The following is a 22,515-nucleotide window of genomic DNA, read 5'->3' as shown; positions in this document are numbered from 1 at the left end:
TGTAATATCTTATAAAGAAAAATAATATTGATGATAAAGTTGTAAAATTGATGCAATTTCTTGAAATGATTAGAATGAAGTTGAATAAGAGAATTATAAATAATCCTTTAAGAGCTTGTTAAAAAAGTACTTTTCTTTGTTTATGATGCAGCATTTCATAGTCTGGTTTGGATTAAACTAATTTTTCTTGCGACTGATGATCCGATTCAAAGGATTTGGATGCATTTTAAATTTTAAAAAAGCGTACTTGGCTCACTTCAGATATTTCGAAAGGAAAAAGATGAAATGAAAATCTTATTACAAGCTTTTATTTAACCTGACTTGTTCGATGATGATAGATAGAATATCGTAATCGATTTTTTTTATTCACTTTCCTTATGGTAAAATTTTGAAATTCAGTACCTTCTTGTGCTTTTATAAAATTGTATTATTTTAAAATTTTTATAATTTAACAATTAGTTAACTGGTTGATTAATTATTAAGTTATAATGGAAGAAAAACTTAAATATTGAATAATTGATTAATTTAATTAAATTTTGATGGCAGTTTTCTTTATTATTGAATTTGAAGAAACACTGATAACAACTAAATTCGAATGAGCAGAAACAAACAAGATAAAAATCTATTTTTTTAATAAATTACCAAAATTTTCCTTATATATTACATAAAAAATAAATTAGTTCAATTGCAAAATTGAATTAATACATTTTGCAATGAATATTTTGAATTTTCTTGTAACATATTTTTTTTTACTTTCTTTTTTTAATTCTCAACAAATAATGAACAATATGAAGAAATACTAAAAAATAGAAATAGTAACAATATGAAGAAATAGTAAGTATATAGTAATATATAGTAAGTATAGTAATAGTATGATAACAATATGAAGAAATAGTAAAAAAATTGCTATACACCAAGTCGCAGACTATTATTGCCAAGCTTACTGAATTTTATGAATTGAAAGTCTGAAATAAAAAAAAAACCAACTTTGGAGAAAAAAAATAAAAAGCAGGATAATTCTTTTACTAATTCTAATCAAAGTTTAAGATATGCAAGATGGTTTACAATTTTTTTCTCCAGAAAAAATTATATTGATTTTTAAAAAAATAGCAATGGCTATTTTTTTCCAAAGCTTAGGTTCCTTCCAATTTTTATCGTCTAATTTATGATTTTAGATATAAGGATATGTTCAACAGGTCTAATTACTGGTCTGATTTAGCCAGTTTTTATTTTAGGTGTAAACTCATGACATTTTGATATGTCTTTAATGATCTCTTTAGAGAGAATCACAAAAAACAATACTTCTCTGTATGTTGTTTAAGGGAAAAGCCTATACAGAGTTGCTCAATCCAAACTTACCGAATTTTCAAAATTTTATTTCATGTGTGAGCTTACGATATATTGATACATCATCAATGGTCACCTACCCCTTCCCACCCCCCTTACACACACATACCTCCAGCGCCAACAACTAAATCCATTTCCCTACGTTTATATTTGAAATAGATAATCCTGGAAGTCCAGGTTTTACCATACATTCGATTTCTCAAATTGTTATTTCTTATGAAAGATCGTGATAGTAGGCATGATAATTTTCGGCATGTTCTTGATGAAATAATCTTCAATGGCAGCCTGCCCTCCTTCCACCAGTCCCATTTTTCGTGAGAAATATCAAAAACTCTATTTAATTCTATGTTCTTTATGGAGAAAAACGTCGGTAGTGTTACCTATCTTCAATATTACATTAAAAAAAATACTTTTTACGTCACCGTAAAATTGAAATTTTTTAAAATTTAATTATTTTTCTCAATAATTATTATTATTATATTTAATTTTAACAATTATTCTTATGAATTATTTAAATTTAATAATTCATCAAAAAATTGAAAACTTTATATTTTGAATGAAACCATTTTTTTTTTTTTTTTTGCCGGATAGTTTTATTTTTGAGTTTTTAATTAAACTTAAAAAAATATTTTAAGCATATTTTACAACATTATATTTCATTGCTGAAGTGAAATTCAAATCGTTTTCATTGTTGCTACAATACTTCATTGTATTCACTTTTTTTTTTTCCATGGGTTTGGCATGTTCTTAAGTAAGGCTAAAAATTTTTTAATTTTGTTGCTGTTATTTAGTTTTGTTTTGTTGTTTTTCATCAGAATTAAGTAATAGTTTAAAGTTTATAAAGTTAATTATAATTTTTATAGTTCATTTTTAAGTACTGCTGCTGATGTAATTGAATGAATAAAAATAAAAAGTAATGCATATCATAATGAACAGATATATATAAGGCTTCTAAAATTATATGAGTTATATGTTTGTCAAGATTTGGAAATATTTTTTGAGGAAGACATTAAAAGACCAAGTTAAATAAATATTTAAAAAAAATTTAGTAATCATTAATCCCAGAAAATTAGCTAGTCGTCAAAGGCGGTTATTTAACGTAATTTATGTATAATAGGCCTTATTGGAAAAATATCAATGTAATTAAAGTAAGTAACTTTTAAGTTTATAAGAGATATAGAGAGTTAAAGTATGAAGTAAATCTTCATGATTTAGAGTCCTAATTTCAATAGAGGTACATTAAAATTGGTTTTCCTCGATAAATGTAGCAATATTATTAGAATTTAGCACGCGGAAATTATTTATTAATACAATATGCATATTTTGTTTAATATAGAAACTCTCAAATCTTGTAAATGCTGTATTTACTACAAAATTTTTTGTAATTCAAATATTTCCATTTCAAAATCAAAAATTGGAAATTCCATTTTTCAATTACGGTGCGCAATGTAAATAAATTAATAAGTAAGTTACAAGTGACATTTTAATCCATTGGAGTCATTTTAAAATGATAATATTTAAGTAAATGCTATACATTTTTTTTTTTGTTCATTAACCAAAATACTAGGTAACAATTGATCTTTACAACATAAATAAAATGTAAAATTATTACGATTTTTTAAACATTTATGGGAATAGTTTATTTTAATTACATTATTTTCATCATATCATTTTGCTAAAAGAAATGCGATTTCATAAAGAATAAAATCTCTTTCGTTATAGCGAGATTTTAATGTGCGTTACAGCAAACAAAGTACAATTTCTGAGTCGGAAACACCTACTTCCAAGAGGCCCTAAAACACACTGATGGAATACTGAGCACACGAATGGTTCCAAGTTTTCCCCCCAACCTGAGTGGCGTGTTTCCGGTCTTCCTTCTTTCCGGACAGGTGGCGGAAAGCGCCATCTGTGCGGTCTGCTTGAACAGCTGGGACAGTTTCGAATCCAAACAGACCGTGCGTAACAGCTTAGACCGAAAACACACTTACTCGTGCTCTGCAATGGATATCTAAATACTGAGCTGCATGTATGTGTAGGATACATTTAAAAACAAGCCACTTTTGGTAAGTGTTTTCATTTCTTTTCGAGTTTTATTTTTATGCGGAAACTACATCTTCAATGCTGTCTATAATTTCATTTATATTTATTTTTTTCATTTATGCTTATAAATTAGTAATTATATTTCTCTTATGAATAATAATCGTTTAATAAATTCAGTCATGCAGGAATATTTATTCTAGATACTTTTAAAACTAAATTATAACATTCTGAAAAAAAATTGCTCTTCCCCCCTCTCCTTTATAAATGAATTAAAAAAAAAAAACTGTAAATTAAAAACATCTAAAATCACTCGTCATAACTTTTTTTTTTCTTTTCTTCTTTCAAATAAGAACATTAAAGAAAATTCGCGAAAAGTTATGTCATTTTATTTATTCTAAATTCATTGTTCATTTCTAATAATCATAATTAGATTAGAATTCATCTTTTCTTTTTTAATTTGAAATTTTATTTTCATTTATTATAATTTGTTTTATTCTATTTTCAGCAAAAATTTCTTATTTCAGTTAATTAATTAAACTCTTGACAATAAACTTACGGTTTATAAAAAATTGCATCCAAGATTTAAAATATAGTAACAAATAACAATATCAATTTTTCTTTGTATTAGCACGTGTAAGGTTTCTTTTATCAATAAATATATCCAAAAAGATGAAGCCAGCAAAGAAACGATAACGATTGTTTTTAGGCTCAAAAATGTTGGACTAATTGGTTGTAGATTTGTTCGTTTTTGATATTTTGAAAAATGGCAAACAAGAAATTAGAATATTACAACAAAGTAGCATTCTAGAAGTATATTACAAATTTTTAGTAGATTCGTAAAGAATACATTTATCAAAATATTCGTCTCTCAGACAAATCGTGTTATAGATCACTGGATTTTCAATAACAACAATAAAAGCTATTTTATAACGCTATAAAATCTTATTATTCCTCGACCATCAATAGTTTTATTTCTGTAATTTGTCTTCAGTATTATTAATCTAAAACTAAAAACGTGTGTTATTAGGAATGATGACTTTAAAAACAATGTTCTTTTATTTTGGATTACAAAATAAGAATTAATGCTTTTCTTTAGTTATTTTCTAATTTCTAAAAATTAGATTTTCCAATAAATATTTTTAAAAGTAAATAATAGTATTTTAAACATTGGTGCAAATAGTTAAAATATATTAACTCTTGTGGATGTTTTTTTAAACAAATATCATAAATATTTCTAATAAAAGCTATCTTTAAGTGTATTTCTATAGATTCAAGTTTATTTCTCAAAATATCACTACTTATTTTATTTTGTTATAAATTTTTACATTATGATTGTGTTGCAATTTTGCTTAAATAATTTAAAGTCATATTCGTTGATTGCGCAACATTTTTATACATAATGTTTAAATAGCTAAAATAGTTTATTTCGTTCTACGTTTTGGGCTTATCATTTAATAAGCTTTTTAATGTGATGCCACTGAAAAATTTGAAGAAAAGGATAAATATTAATTTCTTCAGCTAAAAAAATATTTAACTTTTGGAGAATTATTTTTTAAAGATATTCGAGAAATTCTTATTTTTAATCATACATTTCTAATTTTATTTATAGTTTCTGAATTTTACAGTATCGGCTTTAGGAACCCCACTCAATTAAATGTAAAGTATCGATTAAATTTGAATGTTATTAAACACAATCAGTCTTTAATAAATAACATCAATTTGAATTTTTTTTAAATTTTATATAAGGAATATGATTTATTTTTTCCCTTATTTGATTTTTCACTGTTATTTATCTGTTCTTTATCATCGAATCGGTAAAACTTTGAAAGCTTCTGGCGAAAAAATGATCGCTAAAACTGAAATTGATAGAAGAAAATTATATGTTAACATGAAATTTAGAGGGCACTTATTTTATATTTGAAACTGGGCATCATGCAACGTACGTTTATTTGATGATTTAAATATCCGTGAAAAGTAAAGTCCGTATAAGTTATCTGAATTAAAAAAAAAAAAAATCCAAACAATTAATTTTAACAATGACATACTTACTGTTTGAGATATATATCTGGATATAATTGCTTGGATATGGTTAAGGTACAGTTCCAAAAGTAACAACTTTCATTTTCACATTTTTAGCATACTTTTTACAACAATTTTATTACTTTTATTAGTATTTTTTTTACAATATTATACGTTAATATATTTTCTGTATCTCTCTCTCTCTATATGCATATATATCAAAATTAAACCTAAATAAAAATATGAGGAGACGCTGCTCTCCAGACATCTCTTCTGTATTTGCTATTCGCTTGAAGACTGCGCGCTTTTTTTTTTTTTTTTTATCTCTCTTATATTTGTATATTTATTCAGATTTCTGCCATGACCTAACCAATGTCATGTATGTACATGATTAAATGATGTTTTTTAAATTTAATGACTCGGTTAATATTTATTCTAAACGAAATTTTTATTCGCTATATATTCGATTAAATTTCTAAACTGGATTTCAGAATCATAAGAACAAACATTATCATCATTATTTACTTTTCTCATGTTGCCAACATCGGATTATTATTCTATAAATAGTCCCATTGTTAACAGAATTTTAGATTAGTTGAAATATATTTGAGGCAGTTGTTTCCCGCAATAGTGTAATTCGACTAAATGACTCAGAGTCACGTTTTGCGAATTATTTTGTTCTATAGAAAGAAACAATAATATAATTTTGTCAGAAGCAGGAGAAAATGATGACATGATGCTGATGGAAAATTAACTTAATCTATAAAAATAACAATGAGTTACTGTTTTATAGAGAGAGGGAAATTTTTTAAGTAAATTTCAGATGCAAAGATGAGTAGAAACTAAAAAAAGTCCATGGAAGAACAATTCGTAATTTTTATAAGAATAAATAAAAATGATTATCTATTGTGGCTTAAGACATGTGACTACGTTCGGGAGGAATTTTTTGGAAAACGTTCTAAAGTAGTTATATTTTTGAATATTTGCATAAAAAAGATAGGAAAAAAGATATCTATGAAACCAAAATATACCAATTAAGTGTCAAAAAGGTTTTAAAAATTGGAAAAAAGTGCCTTTTTTCGGCTAAAAAGTGATATAAAGCAGAAATCTACTACTTTAGAGGTTTATCAAATGAAACCACTTAAAATTTTGCAAATAGCTTAAGAAATATATGACCTATATTGAATTGTATTGAATGAATTATTGAATATTGAAAATATATTATTGAACTAAAAAAGTCAGCTTATTTCTATCTAATCTTTAAATAATGGGGTTCGTCTAATAAATAACACGATTTTTTTTTTTTTACATTGAGTAGCACTAAAACAACTATAAAACATTTCTAAATGAATATATTACTTATTCTCCAGTTCAGGAACTGCAGAACATATTGAGAAATGATTATACAATTTTGATTAAATTTGTATTAAAAGAATATGCATTAGATTTTTATTTATGAGTTTTGTCGTAAGAAAATGCTACCAAAGATTAGAATTTAAAAAAAAACATCGAAGGATATAAAATAGCATTAACACGTATGTAAAAGAAAATATAAAAATCAGTGTAGCTTCCTAAGAGACAGGCGCAAAAACAAATTCTAATGATTTTATAAAGAAATTTATTCTAACATTAAGAATATGAATTTTTTTTTAAAAATCATAATTTCACAAATAATCTACTTTTTAATGTATCCTCCTGCCTCAAAATGAAATAAATTCAAGATTCATGTTGCAAAGAAAATATGAAAATTTTTATAAGTCAAATTATTATTGGAGCATCTATATATTAAATGATATAGATGTTAGACTTAGCTCTAGCATATTGTTATTATTAAATCATCAAGAGGGGAATAATTTAATAAAATTTACAGTGAAATAATACTCTTCCGTTCTAAATAAGAGTCTTTAGGTATAATTGAGAAAAAAATAAGAATTACACAGACAGTACTAAAAAAAGCCCACAATGAATGCCATAGTGGCAAATGGAGGCGTTTTATGTCATTCCAAGTCGAGGATAAACATTACTTGGCTTGACACCTCTGACAAAGCTTTTATTAAAATTAACGGCTAATTTTATATGAGTTTTGTAAAAATATCAATACCGTTAAAATAGCATTATCAATTTTATTTGGATCCAAAATTTGAAAATCGAATTTCATACGGCTTCTCACTTAAAACAATTTGGATTTTTTAAAGATTCCTATCAATATTCCATATACATTGGGTTATTTATTAATATTTTTTTAAAAATTCCATGGCTTGTTTCAATACGAAAGAATGAGTACAGTTAAAACTTATTTATTTAGTATTTGCTTCGAAATAATTACTTTGCTTAGCTGTATTTTTATAGTTGCTCGTGCAAGAATGTAAATATGGATTAGAATCCCGCTTTGCCACCCACACCAATGGCCTTCATCGCTGTACTTATTCAGAATTTAAGAATAGTTACTTCTTCAGCAAATTTTTCCTCAGGAAAAAAAAAAAAAAAAAAAAAAAAAAAAAAACGCATGGAGCGAGATCAGGTAAATAAGTACCAGAAAGCAGAGGAAATGTGACATTTAGGTAAATAATTTAACACCAGGAAGAGTTCTGTGAACCAGTGCCTTATAACTTTCCCTTCTTTTAATAGGAAATTATGAATATATTCTATGATGACGAGCTATCGTAAGAGCTGCCCCTATTTATATTATATGAACCCTGATCTTTCTAGTTAATCACATGATATGCTTTTCATTCACATTAGAAAAACATTTAAGAGTTTAAATTTTCAGAAGCATTTTGAACGAAATAATATTGATGTTTTACGAAGTTGGTCCGTTATGCCACCGTCATCTGGCAATCTTGAATTTGGTACTAGAAATTCACGGGATCGGTTTCATTGAAATTCTACCATGTATACGTGATAACTCATTTGTCGTCCACGTCATTAATCCATTGCTCAAAAGCAAAATTATTTTTAGAAAAGAGTCCTCATATAATTCCAAGCAGGATGATTTTCATATAAATCAAGGTCTCGATCGATCCTTGGAAGGTCCGCTTCAAGTTTTGCGAAAATAAGTATTTATTAAAATAAGTAATGAATATAAAAAAAACAATCATGTCTCTGATTCCATTTTCAAATATGTTACCATTTTTCCCCAATAATAACTTCACAAGACTTTATAAAAAAATTTAGAGCTTTATTAGTATCTTCTTTCAAATTCCACAATTTCAAATTTCGCCAAAAAAAAAAAAAAAAAAACCTTTCAGAAGAGAAATTAAATAATAAATTTTTCCTGGCCAGATTAACCTTGGGATTGAAACCAGATTAACCTTGCACGAAAAAACTATTTCAAACGATGCGAGCAACTTTTGTTTGTGTATACAAAACAAAAATAATGTTTTTAATACTTTAATGCATAATTCTGAATTTAAAACAAAGTTTTCTCTTGAAGGATTTGGCAGCAATTTTACGGTTGAAATCTGTGACCGAAAGAAACACGGATAAGAGCTGATCCTTGATTTTAAATCAATTCTGCACTTTTTGCATAAAATCGAAAACTGCATGCCTCTCAAAGTTTGCAATGAATTTTTTTCATTGTTTTTATCGTTTTCTTTTATCTGTTTTTCTTATTTTTTCGCGATGTTCTCGAGTTAAAGTGACCTTTCAACAGGATTTAATGTTCAAAATATGCAAAATAAATTCCTCTTTGTTTTTCCAAATAAAAAAAATCAGTCAAGCATTATCTTAACCTTGCTCTTTTTGATGTAAGATATATTTTGTAATATAATAACGCGTGATTAGTATGTTTTCGAACTACTTATTCGCATTGTCAATTTTTATTTCCCGTCTCATCTATTTTAGCCGCCTTAGGCGACTGTTTTTCATACTGCAGAATTGTTTGGAATTTGCCGCGTTAAAAATTTTACATAACTAAATCAATCTGAATGGAAAATATAAAAGATATTCAAACTTCTAGAATGAAACATCAAAGCATGTTCGATTTCATTCTTCCACTTATATTTTATTTTTATAATTTGCTTAAAATATTCAACAGCAATAACGTGCTTGCGGAATATGTATTTACCGAAACAAACACTTACAAAAAACATATAAAATATTTATTTATACTAAAACAATAAATGCATTGTTGCAAATGTATAAATGTATTTTTGTTTATTCATTGTTGCAAATGTAAATGTATAAGTGTATTCAATAAATGTATTTCTTAAATATTTTTAGAAATTTATTAAAATTAGAGATAAAAATAGCACGCCATAATTGAAAAAAATTGGCATAATTGAAAGGTATACTTTTTAAATTCTAAAATGAGGAAAAATTGTCTTTTGTATAATCATATGCTCCATAATTAATAAAGGAAAAAAATTGTTGACTTAGGGTAAAGTGAAATGTTTTACATAACATTGGCGTACAATAGCTAAGAAATATTAACCTTTGGCGTGAATTTAGCATTTTTACTGAATCTATCGTGTCATCCTTGGCGAGTTTTTCGACGATGCATCTCTGTCAGGCAGTTAATAGTGTCCGAAAATTGATTTGTGGTAGGCGTCCTGGCATAGGGGTAGCGCGTTCTTCTCCGTGGTCTGGGCGTCCCGGGTTCGAATCGCGGTTTCGGGCATGGTTGTTCCCCGTCTGTGTTCTTTCTGTGAGGTGTGTGAATGTGCCCCCGGTAAAAAGGGGTTGTGCAGGCGAATGTGTATGAGTTTCATAAGCAAGAAATTAGACTTCTGCCCTCGGGTGCTCAGGGGTCTTTACCCTCAGAAGCTACTGCAACCCCTTTCCGTGGTAACTCGGACATGACATCATCATCAGCAATCGATTTGTGTTTTAGTCATGTTTTTCCAAATCGATTGAAGCCAAAATTTGACATATAAGTACAACTGTAGACACAAAATCTCATACCAAATTTGATATATTTAAGACACTACGTTTTTGAGCTTGCGTATTATATGCTTTTGAAAGTGCAGACTAACAGACAGTCAACTTTTTATAATTGGGCTCAAAACTGTGTCTAGAGTATAAATATTAAATATGTATACCAAATTTCATCCATTTGGCTCTCTTTTTTTTGTAGCTATCGTATTAACTTCTATTTAGACAGACTTCCTATGAATGGATTTCATTCAAAATTTGACAGAGCGAAATGTACAAATTTGTGACAATATATATATATTGTTACGAACCTGTGAGGCGGCTTCCCAGCATAGTTGGTTCCATAGGAGGTCCCAGAGCTTGGCAACAAACTTGGCGACTTTGGCGCCAAAATAGGTTATACCCGAATCATCGAGAAGTTTCCCGATCCGTCTAGTAGGAACCGAGATACGCCTCGAACGTTCCTGATTGGTTGAGAGGCTTCTTGCCCCGCCTCCTGAGACCTATCAAAGGAGCAGCCTGCGGCTGTCGCGGTAATCGCGAACCAGTGGAGTCGTCGTAGTCGGAACCGACGTTAAAGAACTGGCCTTCCAGAGATAAGCGGAGCAGCGACGGAGTGAAGGTAGTGCTGAACTAAGCTGTGTGCTACTGTCTGCGGTAGAGTCTGTATGCTGCACGTCTCGGCTGAAGATAATCGTCTTCTGTGCTGTATATAGTTCTTTGTGCTGTCCTGTGTGTCTTCGTGTAAATAAACGTCGTTGTTTTATTTTGTACTGCAACCTGGTGATTGAGCGTTCTTCACACCATACAACTCCCACTATCCAAACGAACTCCGGAAATTTCGTAACAATATATAAATTTATTGTAAAGACACCTTACCAAATCTCATCCGTCTAGCTCACAGTGTTTTTGAGTTATCTTTGTCACAGACAGGCGGATGCATAATGCCAAAAAATATGTGCTTCGAATACAGGAAGTTTTAAATGCTAAATTCAAAATTTCGAGTTTGAATTTTTTGATCATTCTAATATTTTCTCTATACTTCCAGCACGAGAATTTAAAAATCTATGTGAAATTTTTGAGCTCTCAAAATTTAAGCATGCTTCAAATGGCCCTTGTTCATAATGGGAACTTTGGTTCCCTATTTTGCATGTAAAGTACATAGTCTTGTCCCTGTTATGACAAATGAACATTTTTGGCCGTTTGTGGTCTCCTAATTTATTTTATTTATTGCGCCTAATAACATATTAGAATAGCATTTCCGTTCTAAATTCTTACATGAATTAGCTTTGTTTCTTTGCTCTCATTCTCGTTTTTGCGGTTAGGAATCTAAATATAATCGGGACCGAAACTTCTAGAAACATATGTCCCAGACACCTACTGGTGCAGATTACTAGGGTAAATATAAAAAGAATAAAAGAATTTCACAATCATTAATTAAATTCGATACTTTCAATTTAGTACACTTTAATAGCATCTCAATATCTTAATTTCTAAGCCATCATAGCTTACACTTCTAGTTGTAAAATTGCTTTAAATGGCATAAATAATTCTATTTTATTTTGTTCCATTCATTAAGCTTTTTTATGAAAAAAAAATTAAATTTTTATACAGTTTTTTTAACCTATTAATCGTAGTAAAATATTCTTTACTCACTAATATCTCTCTATTATATAAAAAAAAAAATCTATGCAATCATTGCGTTTTATTCGCTTTGTGTTTGGTAGAAAGCGAGTCAGCTGATCCATGACATTTGAGGTTTGCTTTGCCAGTATTGTCTAAAATATTTAAGGAAAATTATTACGTCTTAGTAAGTATTTATATTACAATTGATGGTGAAATAGTGACAAAAAAGGAAAGATAAAGCTTTAATAAACAACAGATGAGTTTAAAACAATATTATTTGTTAATTTTACTTTTAAACATACTGTTTATAACTATACTAATGAATTGTTTTCCAGTTTGTTTACCTTTTCCGAATAACGGAAATCTTTCGTCTTACGACTAGCAATCGTCTCAGAAATATTTCAATTTCGCTTTTTTTTAAATTGTGTAGTAGACTGCACAAATATTAAACAGAATTTTATTTCTTTAGCTTATAACAATGGGGGAAAAATCACGCGATTAAATATTCGATGAAACAATGAAAATGTTTTATTTTCAGGACAGCAATGTAATTGATTGTAGAATATTAGACAAAAAAATTGGCAAAAAATCAGTAGAGTTTTTCACAAATATTAAATTGGTTCATTAAAAAAATTTTTTAAATTTTCAAACGATGAGAAATTTATTATTATGCAGTAATATTTTTGATAGCTATCGCATAAAAATGCTAAAATTCAACTTAAGTAATTAAAATTTCAAAAAAAATCGTTCCAAAGTGCACATTCCTACTTTCCAAATTATACATCAGAATGAAGATGGTCAATGTAGTACATTGACCTCCAGTCGGGGACTTTAACTACACTTTTTGAAGTGATGTTTTCTTGTGATTTCCGTGGATTGTTCTCTTTGTAGAATTCCAAAAAAATATTCATAGAATATTTCAAAAAATCGATTCAAGATAGAAATCGATTCAAGGTACAGGTATTGTGAATATACTATAAAACAGTAACAATTCCTTGAACAGAAGTGAAATGCCAAATTATAGAATGCTGGGCGAAGATAAGATTTTCCACCAAGTTAAATGTGTGCTATATCCGTAATGTAGGTCAAATGGTATATCCTTTAGAGCACCATTTGTCGTAGAGCACTTATTTATAGTTTAATGTGCAGACACATTCATCTTTATTAGTAGTAAAGATCGTGGTCACAGAAGAAAAAAGTTGTAATTAAAATGAGTAGAATGAATATTAAAATACTAATTGACTGGGGGGGAAAAATTAGCCCTGCATCTTTTATTAATGAAAGTGTTTTTGGCTGCACAAAATTCTTACCATTATTTTTAATGCACAACATTCTTATCACTACTTGTTACCATTATATTAATGCACAACATTCTTATCACTATTCGTTACCATTATTTTTAATGCACAACATTCTTATCACTATTCGTTACCCTTATTTTTAATGCACAACATTCTTATCACTATTTGTTACCCTTATTTTTAATGCACAACATTCTTATCACTATTTGTAACATAATCGCTTTGCTTAATTCTTTGGTTATTACCACTATTTTTAATTATTTACGTTATATATATAAATACCGGTTGTATGTTAAGTGGTTAAAATTTGTCTTGTCTGAATGGTTTACCAACCACATACATGTTCATCCTATCATGCTGCTGGAACTTTGTTTATCTGTTTGTCGGATTATTATAAATCAGTACTAAACCATTTTTTTTCGTGCTCAATTTACTTAGCACTTAAATTTCGATCAATCCTTGTCGGTTATGGCAACTCTGAATATTTGAGAATAATAATCGAAAGAGTGTCTTCGTTCCTATCAATTCAATGATTGTCCTGCCTTGAATCGCTCTATTTGCCTATAGGAATTGCATTGAGTATATATAGACTTATCTCTCATCACTTTCCGAAATCGTCATTTCATGGAAAAACGCATCTTCCCAAACAATAACATACTACTTCCTTTTCCGTTGAAGCGGTCATCCTGTGGACGCTGGCGGGTTGGAGACTCGTGCATTGAACCGTTCCCACAATTTATGAGTGCTAGGTATATCAATGCGATTGGATGTTTTGTGACAGCACCATATTAAATGCGATTTGTCAAAAATAAACGTTCTGCGGAAAAGCGTTTGAGTGGTATATGTTGTGGGAATCCAACGCTTCCTCGTTCGCGAAGTTTTATTTGTGTTACGGAAAGGCGAATGCTTAGAGAAAAAAAATTCTCACTAGCAAAAATTTTTATTTTCACTTTATTAAATAAATATAAATGGAAAAAATTTTAACTTTTAAAAAAGTTCTGATAAATTTAAACAGATTATCTATCATATTTCATTTAAGACTACAGGAAAAAAAGCCACCTCATCTTTTATATTACATTTATATATATATATATATATATATATATATATATATATATATATATATATATATATATATATATATATATATATATATTTAACGCTAGTTGTTTTATGTTGTAAAGATCGAATTTAATAACCGATTTTTCATTACATCCCTAATATGTTACAGTTTCGAAATTTTGTACATTTGTGAGTTCTCAAAGACAATATGTCATTTTAATGTTTTTTGTTATCAGTCAGTCGATTAATTTAATTAAATTTCGATTTCGTATATGTGGCACCATCTATTGCGAATTTAAGAAAAATATTTCTTGACACCGTATTACTTTTAATAATAAATTATAAATCAATGTAATTTTAATAACTTTTTGGTATCAGTTAATCGATTCATTTAATTAAATTTTTATTCTGTATATATGATATCACCTGTTATGAATTTAAGTTAAATATTTATTTCTTGATTCCATAATACTTATAATATTGCATTATCAATAAAACTCTAAAAAGTAGAAAAAAATTGAAATACAAGGATTTTTTTCCTAAATAGAAATTTTATGAGCTATTTTTCACCAAACGAGTTTTTGAAAAAAACGTTTTTATTAAATTTATTTTTATTTATTTAATAATTCGCTCTTGAGTGTAAATAATAATAAACAATAAAATAAAATGATGAATTATTAAGTAATTGCAAACAACAGAAAATTTAAATAGTTATATTTATTGTTTTTCAGTCAGTTTTTATATTTAGAGACTATTATTTAGACCAATTACAATTCTGTGATTTTATAGTTCACCATTTTAACTCTAATTAAGAACAAGTCGTTTATTGTGCAAAAGTTAACAAACAAATTAATGTAATAACTTGTTTTGGAATACTGCAATTTTGAATTTTTTTCTTTTATTTTCTTATAAGGATTGTTTTTTTATATTTGATTTGTAATTGCATAGTTGTCATCATATTATACTGTATAGTAATCGATGGTGATAAATTAATCAATCGATTAAAATGATTTTTAAAAAATAGCTCTAAAAAGTTTGTGCTAACGATTAATTGAGAATATAATTTTGATTTCATTGCCTAATTGCAAAAATATTATTTTTATTTTTATACGCGAGTAAATAGCATGTTTAGTAAAAAGACTTTCTGAAAAAAAAGACTGCAACTTTATTTTTATCATTTGTTCTGACTTTTTGTAAGAATATTTTCTTCATGAAAAATGTATGAGTTATTGTATAATAGCTTAAATAATTTCAGTTGAAACTAGGAATCTTTGAATTATTTTATTTAGTGTAAACTGAACATTTAATAAATGAAAAAAAAAACCACTTTCGATAAAATAGTTTATTTTTTTAACTGCACTAAGCTAATAATAATATTCTTTTAATTTTGCTTAGAATACAATTTTATTCCTTAGATTAAATATGGACTTTATCATTTGTTTTAACCTTATGAAGAATTAGATTTTTTTATTAAGACAAATAATGCTAAAATAAGCTCATTTATGCTTTTTTTTGTTTTCTTTTTTTGGAGAAGGTTAAAATGATCTTTCAAGTATGCAACCTTAATCAACGATATTACTTTTGTATGAGGGGAAAAAACCCATAATGACTGAAACAAAACTAAGAAAGAAAAAAAATTGTGTAATGAGTTCAAATTCTAATACCCTTTGCTTTCAGAATCAAAAATCGATCCTTTTTTTTGGTGGAAAACAGTTTCCATTTCATGTTTGACCCCGATTATCGGGATAACAATTCGATTTCTGTGATTGTAGGCCGATTTTCGATAATTAGTTCTTCTCCGATGGGTCCCGGGGCCTTAATGGACCCTCGCATCCGTCACAGACGACTGAATTAATTTCTTGTACCCGTTCCAGTTCTTTTCCCGCCACTGGCATTAGAAGAGTTTAATTGTTTTGATTCGTCTTCTTTTTTTTATGGCCTCTTTTGGCAACATATTAACATTGAAAATGAGACTTATCAAACTTGTTAGCCTGGGGCTGATAATCGATGTTGAAATCCTGAATTTTTACTTGTTCTTTGGCAGATGTTATTTTTTACCTTTATTTCTTGACGCACTTACAGTATTGAATTATAATTATTAATAGTGATTATGTTCTTAAGATCATGACTGAATTGAACGTTTTCGATTTCGTTACAAGACTAAAATGTGTGTTAAATCTTATTGTGGCTTAAGGATGGTAATTCCCGAAAATAAGATCAGGCCATATGAAAAAAATGTTGCGCCAGAAGATATAATAGAGGTTATTTTCACAGATTAGGGATTATTATTTTATAATATATAAAGTATACATGAGACAAGCATGTAATCATTGAAAAAAAAAAAAGGACTGAAGATTTTTCAGAATTTTTTTTAGATCTGTATTCTTTTTAAATAATTGTTTTCTATGTTTCCACACGTTTGTCAATACAATAATTGAAAAATACAAAGAATTAGATATATAAATTTTGCCATATTATTCTTATACCAAAATATTGGATATGAGTAAAACTTTGAATCCACATTCTTCAATAAACGATATTTTTGGCAAGCACAAATTCGATTTTTTGAACCGATCCAGGAAGTTACACATAAAAGCTCTTAACTCTAAAATAATTTCTAAAACTCTAAATTTACTCAGATTTAATTGTCAATATAAATTTAATCAGATTTAATTATCACTTACTTAAATTTAATTAGAAATTAAAATTTACTCAGATTTAATTACAAAATTAAATTTACTCAGATTTAATTAGCAAAATAAATTTACCCTGATTTAATTAGTAGATTAGATATATTCAAATTTAATTAACAGATTAAATTCACACAGATTTAATTAGTGAATCAAATTAACTCAAATTTAATGAGCAGTTTAAATTTACACAGATTTAAGTAGCATATCAAATTTACTCAGATTTAATTAGCAGTGAAATTTACTCAAGTCTCATTTTGGAAAACCATTCTAAGTTGGAGAATCTTGGATAGCGCTGTGTAATATTCATAATAACTTCAGAGTTTTCAATATTTGAAGAAAAAAAATCTTATTAAAATATTCTTATAGGGTTAATGTTTCATGATGGGAATATATATATATATATAAATTTTATTATACTTACTTTATACTGATACTAGCTCTTCTGAATTTTTATCCCATAGATTGTAATTTCTAGATATATAAACAGTTTTAAAATAGCAAATGTTATGAAATATTGAAATTGATAAAATTTCTGTTATTATCTACCATTCTGAGACCTGATTTCAATAATCCGAAAGTGAACTAGTAGCGATGTTCTTTCTCTGACTTTCTCACATGCTCAGAAAATCAACACCTTCTTTTCTGTTCTGCTTCTATCCTCCTCTGCATCATCCCCTGAACGTAACGGAGGCTTGATGCGTGCTAGGGAGAAAGGTAGTAACTCTCGAATGGCATAGCAGGGCATAAACATAAGTCATTGAGTATATAATAAAGCATTTTGGTACATTTTGTGTTTCGTAATACGATGGAGGAAAAAAAAACTGATTATGCATTTTGGAACCATCCTTTTCATCTATTGAGACTAAATTTCACTGCAAATCTATCACTTTGGTCACAAAACGGCATACCAAATTTCATTTATCTATGTTATTAGTTTTTGAGTTATTGTTTTCACACACACGGGGATATACAGACCAAAGAATTGCTCTTCTTTGACAGATATTATTCAAAATGTAATAAACACACACAAGTCTGATGATAAATCTGTATACCAAATGCCATCTGTATGTTTATCTTCCTTTATGTTTATGAGGTATGATGTTTACATGTGTTTCAACAAACTTCCAGATTTCGCTTAAATTTCGAAATTATTTTACAAATTTGTTGTAAAGAACTACTAAATTTCAACCGTTTAATTAGTTGTTATTTTTCCTTGGGTATTTTTCTTTGTTTGGGTGTTTAAACTTGCAGCGAGACATTATTCCAAAAATGTGTTTTTAAGATAAGAAAAGGATGAAAATGGAGTTCAAAATAGATAGACCGTTCAAACAAAGTGAGATTTTGATTGAACATCAAAATCTTGAGGTCCAATTTTTTAACAGTTATAATATTTTTCTTTTTGTATGTTTTATATATAAAAAAATAAAAGAAAAATAAATAATAAAAGAAATAAAAATAAATAAATAAAAATAATTAAAAAAAGAAATAAATTTTTTAAAAATGTATTAAAAATTAAATTTTAATAAAGATTTATTTAATAATAAATTTTAATAAAAAATTATTTAATAATAAATTTAACAATAAATTTTGAAAAATTTTATTTAAAAAAAAATATAAAGAAAGAAAGAAAGAAATAAAATAAATAAATTAAAAAAATTTAAAAAAATGAAATAAATTTAAAGAAAAATGCATAAAAAATTAAATTTTAATAAAGATTAATTTAATAATAAATTTTAATAAAAATTTATTTAATAATAAATACAACAATAAATTTTGAAAAATTTTATTTAAAAATAAATATAAAGAAAGAAAGAAATAAAATAAAGAAATAAAAATAAAATAAAATAAATAAATTCAAAATTATTTTTAAATAAAATATGATGAACGATTTAATACTATCTGAATATTCTAAATGATATTATAATAGTTAAGATGATTTTAAATTCATACAACCAAATGCAAATAACAATAATAATAACAACAAAAATAATAATTTTCCAGATTGAAAGTGTGAGAAAAAAATATCGTTAAAATATTATTCCGAATTTTAAAAGATATTTGATTCTAGTTTCAATAATTTTGAAAACAAGATCTTTGTAAATCAAACGAAAGTGACAAATAAAATTACACTAAGAATACTAGAGGGGGGGCATAAAAAATTCGAAACTGTTAGACTGTTTTAGACTGTTATCTATTTTGCCTATTTGATAATCCCGGCAATACAGTTATAAAAATTTAGTCCAAATATTTCATGGACTTCACCGTTAGAGAAAATTGTGTAGCGTCGGAAACAGGTTTTAGAGTATGGGGAGAGCGGAATGAAGAATCAAGGTCGACGCTCTCTCCCTTTCCCCCGAGGAAAGGGGTCGTCAGATTGGGGAATAATACCGTTTGACCTATTTTCCATTCTTTAATGTATTCTGATAGGTGTTTCTTCAGGGGCATATGCTTGTTTTTTTTTAAGAACTGTGTGACTATACGTAACGCTTATAAAATTATTGACGGACTTGAATGTGATTAAATGAGTCAGTAAAACAGATTATGAATGTTATTTACAAACAAAAATAACAACATAATACTTTTCATCAATTATTTTTCGTATGGGAAAACAAGTGACATTTGACGACTCGATATCAACATCTAGATCTGGATTAAGTTATTCGTGCTAATAATGTAATGGCATATTTAATTTGTTATTGATACAGATGTTGTTATTTTGGAGCGCTGTTTTCATCGGTCTTATTTTCAATTAATTGATTTAATTTGACATCTGGCAATTTGCTATTTTAAGGAAATAAACAATTTAATCATGTCGATCTAATTTTCCTGTATAAAATGTTAACCCTCTAACGTTTGGTTATGGATAATATTTATTTAGAATTCATCATCAGAGGATTCCCAATTCGGTAGCTCCTAGGACGACGGACAGATTGATTAAAAATTGTAATCCTAGTTGCTCAGTTTTATGTTACAAATTTCATAAATTATAAAATACTAAGACTAAAACGTATGTTTATATTTAATTGTTAAGGTCATTATTAAATAAATAAAGTATAATTAATTATTTATCTATAATTTTTCGAATATAAAATAATAATTACGATATGATTTATTAGAATTATTCATTTAATTTATTATGTTATCATTATTGTATCCGTAATCATTATTGCTATATTTGTTTGAAGCTGATTTTGAAATATATACGATTTTGATACGATTTTGAAAGTATCGTAATAATTATTTGCTTTTATTTTCATTCCATTTCTTTCTTTTCCTGGCTAAGGTTTTCCAATTTGTTACTTTAATAACCTTTCAAGTCTTTTTTCAGACATTCAATCCACCTAAGTTTGATTTCTCTCTTTTTCGGGTACCAAATGGTTAAAAAAAAAATCCTTTTGGTAGCTCCATTGTCATCATCCTCCATATTGTAATAAATCTAATAATATTTGGCTTCTTAAACAGTTAGCAAATTTCCTGAGTTGGTTCTACTCCTATAATTATCACATTTAGAAACCCAGTTCCAAATATGTATTTCTTCTTTTCGCGACTATAATTCATTGTGTGACTTCTTTTCTTAATCGAATATGGCATGTAGATTAATAATATATTTGACAAATTCTTCTGTTAAAAAAAATGTTAGCCCTTTCTAAAATATAATACCCCCGGGGCGGCACTTCGAAATGAGGATGATATGCTTCCGGCATGGTGGTTGGATCTCGCCCCCCTGGAGGGTACACGAGAAGGTGGGGCTCTGGCTCTTCCCATCGATGACGGACGTACTTCTTTAGGGGAGGGTTGTACCGTGGCCGGTGATGGCACTTAGAATTCAACCACAGTTCCCTCCAGTGTTACTATTGCAGCGGTCCGATCATTCAGTAATTTTTTATCCGTGTGCCTTCGGGTGGGTCGGTGATATGACTTAGTAAAATATAATGTACGAACATATATGCAACATTCTTCTTTATGAGCACAACAGCCTCTTGCAGACCTTGGCTGCCTCAACCACACGCACTTTCCAGCTCTTCCTATCCCTCGCAAATTCCTTCCATCTATATACTCAGGTCTCTTTCCACATAATCTCAACACCCGGGGGGGGGCACCTCGAAATGAGGATGAGATGCTTCCGGCATGGTAGTTGGATCTCGCCACCCTAGAGAGTACACTAATATGTGGAGGATCTGACTCCTCCCATCGATGATGGGACGTACTTCCTTCGGGGAGGGTTGTATCGTGGCTGTTGACGGCCCTTAGGACTCGACCACAGTTCCCTCCAGTGTTGCTGTTGCTGCGGTCGGTCATTCAGATTTTATGGTTTAAATCCGTGTGCCTTCGTGGCGGGTCGGAGAGTTAGATGGTTGATTCCACATAATCTCGCCATCTAGTTGGAGGTCTTCCTATGGCCCGGGATTCCATAGGATTTTTAAAAGTGGATATTTTGAGGGAGCTGTGTTCAGGGCTTCTCCAGATATGGCAGAGCCATCTTAACCTATTGCTCCGGATAACCAGTGTTATCTGTGGTTGCTTATAGAGTTTGTATAATTCAAAATTGAATCTAGTTCGGTAACATCCTCTCTCTAGTACTGGGCCAAATATAGTTCTAAGGAATATGCAACATTATTACAGCATATTTCAATACAAAAATAGTATAAAATTTAAATTATTTTAGTAACATCCTGCCCTCAAATGTGTATAAAATATTAGATAAGTAATTTCTATGTTGCCATTTAAAACATTTTAGAAGTATTTCAATATTTTAAATATTTTAGATGGATTTTAATAAATAGAGTTGTGTTTTAACAGCCAAACGATTTTGGTTGTCAGAATCGAAATCAATGTAGTAGAAGTAATAAGCCAAAAGATCTTAAACTAAAATGATAGTATCAGTATTTCATCGGTTCCCTTCTTTAAACAACATACAATGAGTTGAAATATAGTTAATATTAAATTCACTTTATACAATTCTTAAAAACGTTACACGTATATGATGAAATATTACTGCCTTCTATTACTATTTCTGTTTGGCAATACCTGTTTTGATAAGATTCTTATCAGGAAAACTAATTAAAATGTTAATTTCTTTAACTAATGGAAGGAGATATTTCAGGAAGTAAGCATTTCTCTTCCCTGTTCGTGCAACAAAATCGTTTGCTTTCTCCAAATATCTCGAAAATTCTAAAAAGGAAAAATGGTGAAGACATCGGGAGAGGATTCCGCTGATTATAGTTTGAAAGAACAGTGTCGGCGCTGTTCACTCTCGCGGGCGGTGTCCGTGGGAGGGGACGGCCTCACCTGAAATCGTCTGAACTCTCCTCAACTTGTGACCGAACAAAAAAATATCGTTTGCTGAGTCAGGAGCTTCTGTAGGAGGAAACATGCGCCCTACTGTCAAAAACGCCGGTTTTACTTTTTTTTTTCTTAATAAAAGACTTGATAAGTGTTAGAAGTATTTAAATATTTTAGTTTAATTTAAATTTTAAGTATTTAAAAAAATCTAATGAGTTCAAAGAGAACGAATAAATAAGTAGATTAGTTTGATTTTTTTTTTTGAATCAGCC

General features: G+C 28.4%; 1 protein-coding gene across 1 annotated transcript in view; it reads left to right on the top strand.

Annotated features, from left to right (window-relative positions):
- The first annotated feature begins 3,283 nt into the window (after window positions 1-3,283).
- The window catches only part of LOC129957047 (1-phosphatidylinositol 3-phosphate 5-kinase-like), a 126,826-nt gene continuing 107,594 nt past the window's right edge, over window positions 3,284-22,515 (top strand). Inside the window, exon 1 of the mRNA XM_056069171.1 lies at window positions 3,284-3,410. The gene's annotated coding sequence lies outside the window, so the exon portion shown is untranslated. The remainder of the gene's footprint in view (window positions 3,411-22,515) is intronic.

The sequence above is a fragment of the Argiope bruennichi genome, chromosome 11 (assembly GCF_947563725.1).
Source record: "Argiope bruennichi chromosome 11, qqArgBrue1.1, whole genome shotgun sequence".
Lineage (NCBI taxonomy): Eukaryota > Metazoa > Arthropoda > Arachnida > Araneae > Araneidae > Argiope > Argiope bruennichi.
Note: the sequence above shows the minus strand (reverse complement) of the source record. Positions and strands in the feature narration are given on the sequence as shown.